Here is a 13591-nt window from a genome sequence, read left to right on the forward strand (position 1 = left end):
ATTCTCAGTGATGTCACTGGTATCTAATGACTGGATAGGCTGCATTCTCAGTGATGTCACTGGTTCCTAGTGAATGGATAGGCTGCACTCTCAGTGATGTCACTGGTTCCTAGTGACTGGATAGGCTGCATTCTCAGTGAGAGGCTATGTGTCCTCATGCGCAGTAGGGAATGTCCCTATGAATGTGCCCTCTCTGCCCATTTATCATTACAATTTAAAAATGCTTCTCCTGCAAAACAAAATCTAATTTCTGCTTGTTGTTGCCACAGCAGGTGCACTCATAGGGGATAGATTTATAAAACCTTCTAAAAATGAAAAGTGCAGGTGTTGCCCATACCAAACAATCAGATTCTAGCGATCATCTTCCAGAATGTGATAGATAAATGCTATCTAGACTCTGATTGGTTGCTTTGAGCACATTGAAATTTTCTTCTCATAAAGCAACTCCACGGACTTCACCTGTAGTCAGCAAGAGATGTCCCAGATCCCACCAACACTTTCACTGCCCACTGGAGTGGATCGTTGCCCTCCAAATTTTACTATATCACGTCTAACGAGTCAGTTCCCTGCATCTGAAGTATATAACCTTATCAATTTTTGACTGCTTACAAATCTAAAATGCACCATACACTCGGTGACTTTAAATAAAAATTGTCTTTTCTCCTTTCCCAGCCGAGACTACAACAACAACAACAACTTTTTTGTAAAATAATCAAATCCTCCTTCTTGTATAAAGACCGAAAAGCAAAGAATTCTGGTGGGACAACGGCTTCAATGAGTACCAAGGACCTTTAAGTGACCAAGGACACTTCGTTTCATAGCATCTAGCAGCTAATTATTAGTAGACAACAGAAAATCATGTCTGTGTGGACCTACTGGTGGTACCAAAATATGTATGACCATAACACAAGCACTAAACCCCACCCCCCGTGCCGAGGGCATGACGTTGGTGTGACGACATTACCGGACTGGACAGCGGATGCACTTTTATAGATACAGAACTTTCAGTGCTGTCTCCTGAGTTCAATGCTGGCAACAAACTGCTGTAGGACGAGCCGAGGTCACGCTCACCTCTCCAGCCTGGACAGCGTACGACATTGACCTCTCCATCATTTTACTCTGCCTGCTGTATGGGTTAAACTGTATCCTCCTGGAAATATTTATACAGTTTAATATTAAGTGTAATTAAGAATATAATCTCTGTTCTAAAAAGTATTTATGACTGTTCTTGTAGTTTCTTTAATATTTATGTGGACAAGAATCTATAATAAAAACTATCAAGTGTTCCCTCGGGTTTTCCATCCACCTGTATATACCGTTGTGTTGCATTTTAAAGTGAGTCTATCCCTATACTGTTTATTTTCCCTTTGTATTTTTCTAATGTAAATATTAGGGGATGTGCGAATAAAAATATTCTTCCAGTGGGACTTTACCTACCTTCTGTAATGGTGCCAGTAAGCCTGCCAGCAGAGCTCACCATTCGGTAGAAGGTGTCATTGTTTGTGTTCTCTTTCCCATAATGCCTCTATCTATCCACTCTCCTGTCAATCTTGTTGTGTGTGATAATCCTCATCATACAAGAGCTCTGGGTGTGGCCTAGTAGCAGGGGATATGTAAGACATCTTAGGGGTGGGGTATGATGTCACTGAGGGTGTGGCCAATAAAGGACCAGAATATTACATAAAGCAAAGAATTATTAGACACCACCCCCTGAGTTTGCTCCTAAACTGCACAGAGAAATAACATAAAACCCCATTTCGCACCTTTATTTACCTGCACTAAACACCATTTTTAAATAGCAGTTCCTTTAAGGGGGAGAACTTGCAAAATCTACCCCCTGAGGTGTATCTGGAGTGCCATGCTTATGACTTCAATTTGTGTTATACCAAAGTCAGCACCAACTGTACATTCTATTCTATTCTATTTACCATTTACAGCTTTTATTAGCTGACATGACAGTCATATCGCCCCCTGCAGGCAGATTCATAGCAGGGCAGCACATCACCAGCAGATGTGAAATCCCATTGTAAGATTGTAGTACTGTATCTAGTACAGTTAAACCAGGTTATTATCCCTTAATATATTATTGTAAGTATTATCTGATATTATATTACCTGCTGTATCTGGGGAGGGGAGGGGGAAGTCACGGAGGGGAGGGGGGAGTCACAAAATGTGCATACATTGTCAGGGGAGGGCTGGCAAATTGTAGCTTGGTGGGTAAGAGTTGACTCAGCAGTCTATTAGGAACAGATGCCCCCCCTGCCACCTAGCCCAGCCTGCCCCTGTACATTGTTAATGTTCGCACTAAGCCATGCAACCTGGACGGGAAGCAGTTATATATAACTAGAACTCTGCCTTAAAAGGCCATTGAAATTCTGCTGTTCAGTGCAACCCTGTGCAAGGACGTTATGCAAGAAGGTTCATTTTTTTTAATACTATCATTTACTCATTTTATAGGGAGCAGTGTGTATTGGATATAATGCTAGATATTCTAATTCTTTGGGGTTTATTAAAGATAAAAATTTAAACGGCAAAAAAATGACCCTATACCTATGTTTAGTGATAATGCTTAGACAGAAACATGTTTACATATCCCTGCGGAAAAAGTGTCTGACATTATATTGAAATGTTGGAGATTATTTGGTATTTATTATCTGTGTATTATTATTATTATTATTATTATTATTGTTACTAACATTTATTTAGATAGTGGCAACACACTCCTTAGTGCTTTACAATTGGGAACGGTCGATGGGGTCAGAGGGCACTGCTTGCCATTTCACAATCTAGGACACTAGGGGCTGCGATTTGGCCAAATTGCAGTTTTTCAGCGTTTTTTATGGCAATTTGCAAATCTCTGATGTATGAGAGGGAGGATCGCTAGAAAACCATAGAAAACCCGTCATGTTCAAAAGAGCCACATTACAAAACGCAGTCCCAACTTTTAACAATGATAAGAATACAAATTGTGAAACGTACGAAGCAGCGGTGTTGCAAATCGTAAGTAAATCGCCCCAAAAAATCGCCAGACAAAATGAGGTTGGTTCTGAGAGGTGAGAGAGCGGAAATTGCTTGTGTACTGAGCTATCTGGTCATTCATAACATTGCAGGAAACACCATACAATTATTAATTATGAGGGTAATCATTATTTCTTAATTAGAGGGACAAAAATAATTGTTAATGATCTTATGGGGCAAAATTATTTTATTAATATATTAGTGGCCCAAATTTCATGCATGATTATAATTAAGAGGCAATATTTTTTTAATTTTCTTTTATTAATGGGGCATATTATATGATTACCAATGGGGGCAATAATAATTTTTTATGACGTGGCAGCACTTATTATTTCTTGATGGGAACACCAATTAAATTGCCCACTTGTGGCATACAGCATAGTAAGTTTTGAATGATCAAAAAAAATATATTATTGCCCCGTTAGTAATCAAATAATAGTGCCCCTTTAATTTAATTATAAGATAATATCTTCCTCTTTATTTATAAATTAATTTTGCCCCATAAGTTGTTTATACATTAATTTTGTCCCCTTAATCAACAAATACTGGTTGCTCTACAATTCATAAGTTTGTGCCCCCTCTTATGTTATGAATGGCAAAATAGCTCAGACAACATGCAGTTGAAGCTATCTAGCCTATCAGAAGGGGTGGGGGACGTTTATACGGTGGCAATAATTCAGACACTATTAATACCGACCTAAAAATGCCAATTAGGAAATAGGGCCTTACCATTTTCATCATCACAATTTATTTATATAGCGCCACCAATTCCGCAGCGCTGTACAGAGAACTCACTTGCATCAGCCCCTGCCCCATTGGGGCTTACAGTCTAAATTGCCTAACATACACAGACACACAGAGACAGACTAGGGTAAATTTTTTTATAGCAGCCAATTAACCTACCAGTATGTTTTTGGAGTGTGGGAGGAAACTAGAGCACACAGAGGAAACCCACGCAAACACGGGGAGAACATACAAACTCCACACAGATAAGGCCATGGTTGGTAATTGAACTTATGACTCCAGTGATGTAAGGCAGAAGTGCTAACCACTAAGCCACCATGCTACCCATTATAAGAGACAGAGAACATTGCTGACATGCCTGAGACACGGCTGCTATAAATTGCGACTGTAGAAAATACAGACAGTGGCGGCAATGCCACGACCCGCCACTTGTATAATGTAATCCAAGCGGCGGGTCCGGCTATTGCCGAAGAGATGGTTGAGAGACAACAGGAGACACGAGACGTAAGGGAAGGGTTAGAGGTCAGCAGATGAAAGATAAATTTGGGGTATCATCAGCATAGAGGTGGTACTGGAGGCCAAAGGTGAGGCTGAGGTCGCTAAGGGATGATGTGTAGAGGAAGAAGAGCAGGGGGCCAAGAACGGAACCTTGGGGAACGCCAACGGGTAAGGGAAGAGGGGGGATGTCCAGTCATGTGTAGAGACTGAGAAGGAGCAGTGGGTGAGGTAAGAGGAAAACCAGGAGAGGACAGTGTTACAGAGGCCTATAGATTTGAGAGTTTGCCATATCAGGGAGTGGTCAATGGTATCGAAGGCAGCAGAGAGGTCAAAAACGAGAAGAAGGGAGAAGTGTCTTTTGGATTTATCAAAAAAAAGTTTATTAGTGACCTTAGTGAGGGCATTTTTTAGTGGAGTGGAGGGGGTGAAAACTGGATTAAACTGGAGCGGGTCAAGGAGTGAGTGAGAAGAGACGAAAGGAGGTGAGATGGTTGAGGACAACCTGCTCAAGAAGTTTGGAGGCCACAGGAAGGAGGGAAATAGGGAGGTAACTAGAGAGAGGGGCAGGGTAAAGGGATTTCTTTGAGTATAGCAGAAACGAGAGCATGTTTCAAGGAGATGGGGAAGGTTCCAGAAAAGATAAATAGGTTGAGGAGGTGGGCAGGGTGGGAACAGGCCTTAAGAATGAGGGAGCGAAGGAGGTGGGAGGGGATGGGGTCATATGGGCAGTGGTTGGGGGGTGAGGAGGAGAGAAGGGTGTGGACGTTATCTCCATATATGTAGTGAAGGAAGAGAAGGAGGTGGGCTAGGAAGTGGGGATGACAGTGGGGAGGAGGGGATGGAGATAGGTCGCACAGAGGAGAGTGGGAGGGGGAGGGAGAGAGTGGGGCAAGAAGGGACTGTTGGGAGGAGGTGTCATGACATAGTGACTCAATTTTGGAGGTGAAGTGGGTAGCAAAGGGGATAGCAGAGAGCAATGAGGGGAGCGGGAGTGGGGGAGGGGAGAGAAGGGAGTTGAAGGTGGCAAATAGGCGATGGAGGTTGTAGGATTGGAAGGAAATGAGAGCCTTAAAGAAGGATTGCTTAGAGAGTGATGGGCAGAACTGGAAGATATATTTATTTTTGAGCCATCAGAAACAGTCATTGGGGAAGAATTATCAAATCGTCTAAAACGAAACATGGAGGTGTTGCCCATAGCAACCAGTCATATTCTGGCTATAATTTTCTAGGATGGTTGCTACGGGCAACACCATCCCCGTTTCCTTTTTAGACGGTTTGATATGTCTACCCTACTATGTCTTTAAGACGGTTTCCTTTCGGTAACAATAAGCAGACATTTATATGCTTTGAAAGCATTTGTTTACATACGTATTACACAAAGTGATTTTATACCTTATACTAAAGCATACGTGCCAACATTTTAGATCTCCCCTCTTAGAAATTTGGGAATCTCCTGGACAGTCTAGGAGAGAAGGCAAAAAACAATGTTTTAAAGAGACGTTCTTTCCTTTCTACAATAATAAATGCACATGTAAACATGGATGTAACTTCTTCGCTGAGAAACCTTACCTGATCTGTTTGATGTTGAACTATTTGAGATCAGTATGTTTCGTTCTCTGATGAATTTCCTACGCTTTACATAAATTTAATGGCAGACTGATGGCCAATATTCACAATTGTAGGAGGTGTTTCTCAAAATGAAGACAGTTTTATAAAGTGAAATACAGGTGCATATGAATTCTAGATGCATCTGAAAAACCCGTTGATTTGTCTTCCGAGGAATTGCAATATAATGTTTAATCTTTGTTACTCTTCGGAGACCAGACCATTCTCTCCGTCACCATCCAGTGTCCTTCTGTGAACTTATGGTTAAAAAAAACTCAAGTAACGAACAAGAAATGCTTTGTCAGCTTTTGTTATTGAACAAGTTTCCTCAGGTCCCTAAAAGGTTGTGATGTGGAAGATCAGGACTTACAGTGTTTAATGTCCCTTTTGCACAGTATGATTGGCGTTGCTACAAGTTTGCAATCGCTCAGTTCCCGATTCTTCAACACTCCATCAATGTGCTAACCTTGACTGACTGTTCTCTATAGCAATGTCAGTACCTGGTATTCAATCTTACTTTGCAGGAATGATTTTACTCTGTGAAGAAAGTTCTCTCTGGTAGAAGCAACATATTGTCAACATAAATTGCCTCTATTGCATATTCTTCACCATCATCTCTTGTGTACATACACAGACCTCATCTTCTACGCTGGTTATTTTCATCAGATAAAATTATATATAGTTGTTCTACCATGTGTGGTCATATATTGACTTTTTTTAGAACGTAAAATAGTTTTTTCCATTACACATCCCTTCATGTAGGAAAATGTCCAAGGATTTATTAATGAATTACTGCCATTATCTGAACGACAGCTTACCACTTTATTTTTAATTAGTTTGGCACTCATAATAGTCAAATAAATTATGTGAAACCAATCCTGGGGCCTGATTCATTAAGGATCTTAACTTGAGAAACTTCTTATTTCAGTCTCCTGGACAAAACCATGTTACAATACAAGGGGTGCAAATTAGTATTCTGTTTTGCACATAAGCTAAATACTGTCTGTTTTTTTATGTAGCACACAAATATCAACTTTAAATGTCAGTGTACAAATAAGCTATCAAGTATTTGTGTGCTACATGAAAAAACAGTCAACTAATTTGCACCCCTTGCATTGTAACATGGTTTCGTCCAGGAGACTGAAATAAGAAGTTTCTCAAGTTAAGATCCTTAATGAATCAGGCCCCTGGTACTTAAATTTAAACACCTTTCTGCTGTATAGGCCAATTTCACGAATATATCTACACTAATTTCAAAGCAGTTAGTGTTTTGGGGGCCACTCATAGATCTATGAGTTAACTAAAGTGTATTGTCACAATGTTCATTAATAGTATTTCTTGAATGTTTCCTTTCACGCAGTCAATACTTTTGTCTAAGACTTCAGCTTTATGCTCAGCCCTCGGATCCTCTCAGCATCGTCCGTTCATAAGGTCTATAAGGTCATAACTTTACCTTCTCACTTTGAACGTATTCACGTTTTGGCATTCTGTATATACCACAGACATATGAAGTGCTGATCATAATGTTGTCACACTTTTTAATTTTACATGTTTTTTGTATAAAAATGACACACGGTCCTGCCTCTGTTAACTAGGAAACTGATATCAGGTTGTCCGTCAAGGAGCCGCTTCAATCCGAAATTTCACACGAAAATACAACACAGTTTAAAGCAAATACATTAAAAAATAAAAAAATAAGAGTTCACATGCAAAGAGCATTTTGCAAAACAAAAAAAAATAGACATTGCCACCCCCTTCTAAACAGCCCCAGCGCTAAACTTCCTGGGCTGTCTCCCCAGGAAGTATTTCACTCACAAGGGGTATGTGGATATATATATATATATATATATATATATATATATATATATATATATATATTTCAACATTTTGCCCAGGCCACCATTAAGTGGATGGACAGGCTGACTCTTGTAGTACTACAAGTGCTAGCATAGCCATGTCTGCGAGGGCCTGCTGCCACTTGGGGTATTACCCACACGTAGAAATAGGGGTCTAGGAATATTTTACACGCAGGGCTTTTAATCAAATAGAAAGACAGTTGTTGTCAGCACTTATCCTTAACACTGCATATTTGTGTATATCTAGCAGAATGAAAATGTCAGGTATTGGTTCATATTTTGATCAACACTTTTAAGCCTGCATCCCAGCATCAATGGTACCTCATTGAATGCAGGTTCTGACCTATATGCTTCAAACACTATTAAAATGCAGTTTAAGCTTACATCAAGTAGGATGAATACACTTATATCTCAACATTTAGATATGAGAAATCAGGACAAAATAAGCCCTGCCCCCGATCTTCAAAAATGTCACACCTGATCTGCCCTCTAGTGGGTGAAACTTGAGACTTTTTACAAGAATCAGGTCTATCCTGCCAAAATCGGGACAGTTTGGGACGTGTAGTGCGTACAGCATACATATACAAGTGATACTAATTGTTGAGGATTCTTCTGATCCTTGAAATAATCCTGGATATCAGATGTAAGATTGTTACTTGAGCCATTGTCAAAAATCAAATGAACACTTTCATCCTGAAACTTCCTACGTCTATTAACTCTTTCCTTCCTAAGCAAACAACGTGCACTGAAAGTAAACCGAGACATGTGAGTAGCATTGTTCCTAAGTGTATTACTGCAATTAGTTAACACGTTCCCTTTTAGAATATTTAAATATTCATTTTTTACTTACAAAGTTACCTTTTGCTTGATCTATTTCACATATGGAATGGCTATCACAGGGAACCCTAGTTCTGTATGAGTAGGAACGGGTGCGCAAACCCAAAAAGTGCTTTCATTAGTTAAATTAGAATACTGGTAAATCATCATGTACAAACTGTTATAATACTATATAGCTAAATGAACAGGAAAGCGCAGAAAAAAAACAAAGTACAGTCATGGTGATCCCAAACTGTCTTCCCACTCATAGGCAAACCAAGGGGGGTTTCCTAGTGCCTGGAATCACCCCTCCAAGCCCTGAGCACTGTATAATTGAGGTGACTGGACCCTGCCCCCGCTTCACACGGCTCTGCTTGAAAAGGGAGAGCTGCGTGCACCTAACAGTAGTGCACGCAGCATTGCCCGTGTATATTATGGGGATAGGAAGAGTTGGAGAGCAGCCAAGCACTGTCTAATATTATAGCCACGCCCCCATGCATGCTGGTCACGCCCCCTGGTGGCGGGGTGTGGAAAGCCCCCTCTACAATGCCTGCATTTGCCCCTGCCACTAATCATGCATTTAGGAGACACAAGTTTCTTGTCTTCAGGCAAAGATACATGGTGATTGCTGATGATATCCTCTTGACCTGTTTCATTTTCGAACGCAATGTGAACACAACTATGTTACCATTTGAATTTGGGTATAAGTGCACTCTAGATCTACATTATTCGATGTATGCAGACAGACAGCTTAGTCTGCAGGATACGCACAATGCATATGTGCTATATAATTTCACATCAGAACGCAAGACGTTCTTATTGCGTACTGTATATAAAATGCATTTTTTTCTAGTTTCTCCTGCAAACACATGTTGTGGCATGCATACGTATCAGTCATCACTATCAAACGGCACTTACACCCGCCCAATAGCTGGTGCAAATGATAAAATACACGTACCTGAGAGACGTCCAGCGCTAGAACCGGAGGAAAGTCCGTGTGCTCAACCTTGGCTCGCCCTTACTGTACATTACTTACGGGTGTACGCCCCGTTCCGCCCTTAATGTCGTAGGCAGTTGGAAGTTTTATTTCAGACATGACTCGGACGCAAAGTAAGTTTCTGGGCATGCGCAGAGGAATTTCACGCAAGATACGGCACGCAACTTACGCCTGAAGACGATTCAGGCCCATAGTCACTAGATGAAGGATGGATACCATATTCATCAGTTACAATTACAATTATAGAAAACAGTGCTACAGAAATATGATATCAGGGGACCGATCTTGTTAATGACCTATATGAGACCCAGGGGTAAATGTATTGACAGGCAGTTACTTAACACCGCTGATTCTGTGGTTAGTCGACATTTTTGTAAAATGGTAATTTTATTAAAATGCAATGACCATAGGGTATTGTTTTTAACCAAATTGTCGATTTAAAAAATGACGGAAAGCCGCTGAAAATCTGGCGTTTTAAGTAACCCATATGTACTGGTTTAGGAAGGTTATCTGGTTTGTGTCGTTTTCTTTGCACATATTGAACAGTCTGAACAATCGTGTCCAGGATGAAGGGCCCTTCCTAATTGGCGTCCCATCCACCTTGCTTCCTGAAATTCTTATCTATAACTTGTTTCCCTTAGCATCATAAGGCTAAATAATTGTTTTCTCCTATGAGATCTAGAATGAAGAGGATTCTTATTTCAGTCTCCTGGACAAAACCATTTTACAATGCAAGGGGTGCAAATGAGTATTCTGTTTTGCACATAAGTTAAATACTGACTGTTTTTTCATGTAGCACACACATACAATTTTAAATTTCAGCGTACAAATAAGCTATCAAGTATTTGTGTGCTACATGACAAAACAGTCAGTATTTAACTTATGTGCAAAACAGAATACTAATTTGCACCCCTTGCATTGTAACATGGTTTTGTCCAGGAGACTGAAATAAGAATCCTCTTCATTTAAGATCCTTGATGAATCAGGCCCCATATTTTTAGCCGCAAAATCCTGTAAAAGTTTTGTAACTGTTCACTGATCTCCTCTAACAACTGTTATCACAAGGACCGGGCAGCTGCAATTGTTTTGGTAGCAAAACCGGCATTTTCCTACCAGTCATTAGTAAAAGACGTAAGCTGAGCCCGTTAGCTAATTGTGGCTCTAAGTGACAGCAAGATAACAGGTAGATGTGTGATCCAGTCTCTCTCTTTCTGTCAATCACTTGTTTTTTTATTTTGTTCTTAAGTGTTCCATTCATACGCTCTACCATTCCAGACGATTGGGAGTGATAATGTACGTGAAATTTCTGTTACATGACTAATAAATCACAAAGGAGTTTTATAACCTGACCTATGAAACCAGGGCCATTATTCCAAAAATTTAGGAAATCCCCAATGAGAAACAGTTTGGCAGCAGTGAGTGTACAGGCAGCAGGGAATGCATCTTATTTACAAAACATATCAACCACAATCAAGCCACAGACCTATGTAATCAATCTGGATTGAATACCAAGGGCCATCAGGTTACAGGAACTCCCTTCAAAACAGGTCATCTTTAGATTTGTTTTGTAGACGAACCAGTCTCCTGTGTCTCTCGACATGTGGGACACCTCTAATAAGTAACGTAATCTCTCTTGTTTCCCATTATTGCCTCCAAAACCTTCTTATCTCACCCTATCGGTTGTCTTTCATTCCTAGAAATGTTGTTTAATGAGTATCGAGTTCTGTTTTAATCTTTTTATTAATGGACTTGTAGACGGGCTAGAATGCAAAGTGTTCTTATTTCTAGATGACACTAAGCTATGCAGGGTGATTAACACAAAGCATAGTAATACGTCAGTAAGTAAAATAACTGGCTGCAGAGAAAAATCAGCAAAATGGCAAACGAGCCACGACGAGGAAGATGGAAGTGAATGTAGACAAATGTAGGGTGCAATTCTACAAATATAGTCTGATTTGCAAAAGGGTGCTAAATGCTACCCCATACTTTCTAAATTGTGAAAAAAAAAAAGCCATGGTAATAATGATGGCAGCAGCGTTATAGAGAGAGGCTACAAAAACTAGATTTGTTTTGGAAAAGGGGAACCTAAGAGGTGACCCAACTCATATTTATAAATATATTTGAGGGCAATCACACAAAGCAGCATACAGAGGACAATGGGTCATCTGTAGTAAAATGGATTGGATGCCTTTATTTTACAAGGAAGGGGGATCTGTAGCTATAGTCAGTAGAGGACATTATTAGGGGGGGATTGGACCAAGGAGTTTTATCGATCACCATGTCTGAGGTCTGTGTGTATTGTGCAGATCATCAGCTCATGAATTTGTGTTTTGTTTTTCTAAGTAGTGAAGTAGCTGCTACATTACAGGATCAAAGATTAGAGCAAGAATGTATTTGTTGTGGAGGGTCATATTTATGGGTCTCTCTCTCTCAACGTAACTCTCTCTCCCTACCTCTCTCTCCCACCCCCCCCCCCCTCTCTCTCTCTCTCGCTCTCTCTCCCTACCTCTCTCTCAACGTAACTCTCTCTCCCTACCTCTCTCTCCCACCCCCCTATCTCTCTCTCTCTCTCCCTACCTCTCTCTCCCACCCCCCCCCTCTCTCTCTCTCTCTCGCTCTCTCTCCCTACCTCTCTCTCTCCCTACCTCTCTCTCCCACCCCCCCTATCTCTCTCTCTCTCTCTCTCCCTACCTCTCTCTCCCACCCCCCCCCCCTCTCTCTCTCTCGCTCTCTCTCCCTACCTCTCTCTCAACGTAACTCTCTCTCCCTACCTCTCTCCCCCACCCCCCCTATCTCTCTCTCTCTCTCTCTCTCCCTACCTCTCTCTCCCACCCCCCCTCTCTCTCTCTCCCTACCTCTCTCCCACCCTCCCTCTCTCTCTCCCTACCTCTCTCTCCCATCCTCCCTCTCTCCCACCGTCTCTCTCTCTCCCTCTCTCTCCCACCCTCCCTCTCTCTCTCTCTCTCACCCTCTCCCTCCCTACCTCTCTCTCCCCCCCTCCCTCTCTCCCTACCTCTCTCTCCCACCCTCTCTCTCCCTACCTCTCTCTCCCACCCTCTCTCTCCCTACCTCTCTCTCCCACCCCTCTCCCTCCCTACCTCTCTCTCCCACCCTCCCTCTTTCCCTACCTCTCTCTCCCACCCTCTCCCTCCCTACCTCTCTCTCCCACCCTCCCTCTCTCTCCCACCCTCTCTCTCCCTACCTCTCTCTCCCACCCTCTCCCTCCCTACCTCTCTCTCCTACCCTCCCTCTCTCTCCCTACCTCTCTCTCCCACCCTCTCCCTCCCTACCTCTCTCTCCCACCCTCTCTCTCCCTACCCTCTCTCTCTCCCACCCTCTCTCCTCCCTACCTCTCTCTCCCACCCTCCCTCTCTCCCTACCTCTCTCTCCCACCCTCCCTCTCCCTACCTCTCTCTCCCACCCTCTCCTCCCTACCTCTCTCTCCCACCCTTCCTCTCTCTCCCTACCTCTCTCTCCCACCCCCCCTCTCTCTCTCTCGCACTCTCTCCCTACCTCTCTCTCAACGTAACTCTCTCTCCCTACCTCTCTCTCCCACCCCCCCTATCTCTCTCTCTCTCTCCCTACCTCTCTCTCCCACCCCCCCTCTCTCTCTCTCTCTCTCTCTCTCTCCCTACCTCTCTCCCACCCTCCCTCTCTCCCACCCTCCCTCTCTCTCTCCCTACCTCTCTCTCCCACCCTCCTCTCTCCCACACTCTCTCTCTCTCCCTACCTCTCTCTCCCACCCTCCCTCTCTCTCTCTCTCTCTCCCACCCTCTCCCTCCCTACCTCTCTCTCCCACCCTCCCTCTCTCTCCCTACCTCTCTCTCCCACCCTCCCTCTCTCCCTACCTCTCTCTCCCACCCTCTCTCTCCCTACCTCTCTCTCCCACCCTCCCTCTCTCCCTACCTCTCTCTCCCACCCTCTCTCTCCCTACCTCTCTCTCCCACCCTCTCTCTCCCTACCTCTCTCTCCCACCCTCTCTCTCCCTACCTCTCTCTCCCACCCTCTCCCACCCTACCTCTCTCTCCCACACTCCCTCTCTCTCCCTACCTCTCTC

General features: G+C 42.7%; 1 protein-coding gene across 2 annotated transcripts in view; it reads left to right on the forward strand.

Moving 5' to 3' along the window:
* Nucleotides 1–1248, forward strand: part of SKOR2 (SKI family transcriptional corepressor 2) — a 34915-nt gene extending 33667 nt beyond the window's left edge. For both annotated transcript variants that reach the window (XM_075193746.1, XM_075193747.1), the window contains one exon: nt 673–1248. The gene's annotated coding sequence lies outside the window, so the exon portion shown is untranslated. The remainder of the gene's footprint in view (nt 1–672) is intronic.
* Nucleotides 1249–13591: the final 12343 nt, after the last annotated feature.

Source organism: Mixophyes fleayi, chromosome 1 (genome assembly GCF_038048845.1).
Source record: "Mixophyes fleayi isolate aMixFle1 chromosome 1, aMixFle1.hap1, whole genome shotgun sequence".
NCBI classification, from domain to species: Eukaryota; Metazoa; Chordata; class Amphibia; order Anura; family Limnodynastidae; genus Mixophyes; species Mixophyes fleayi.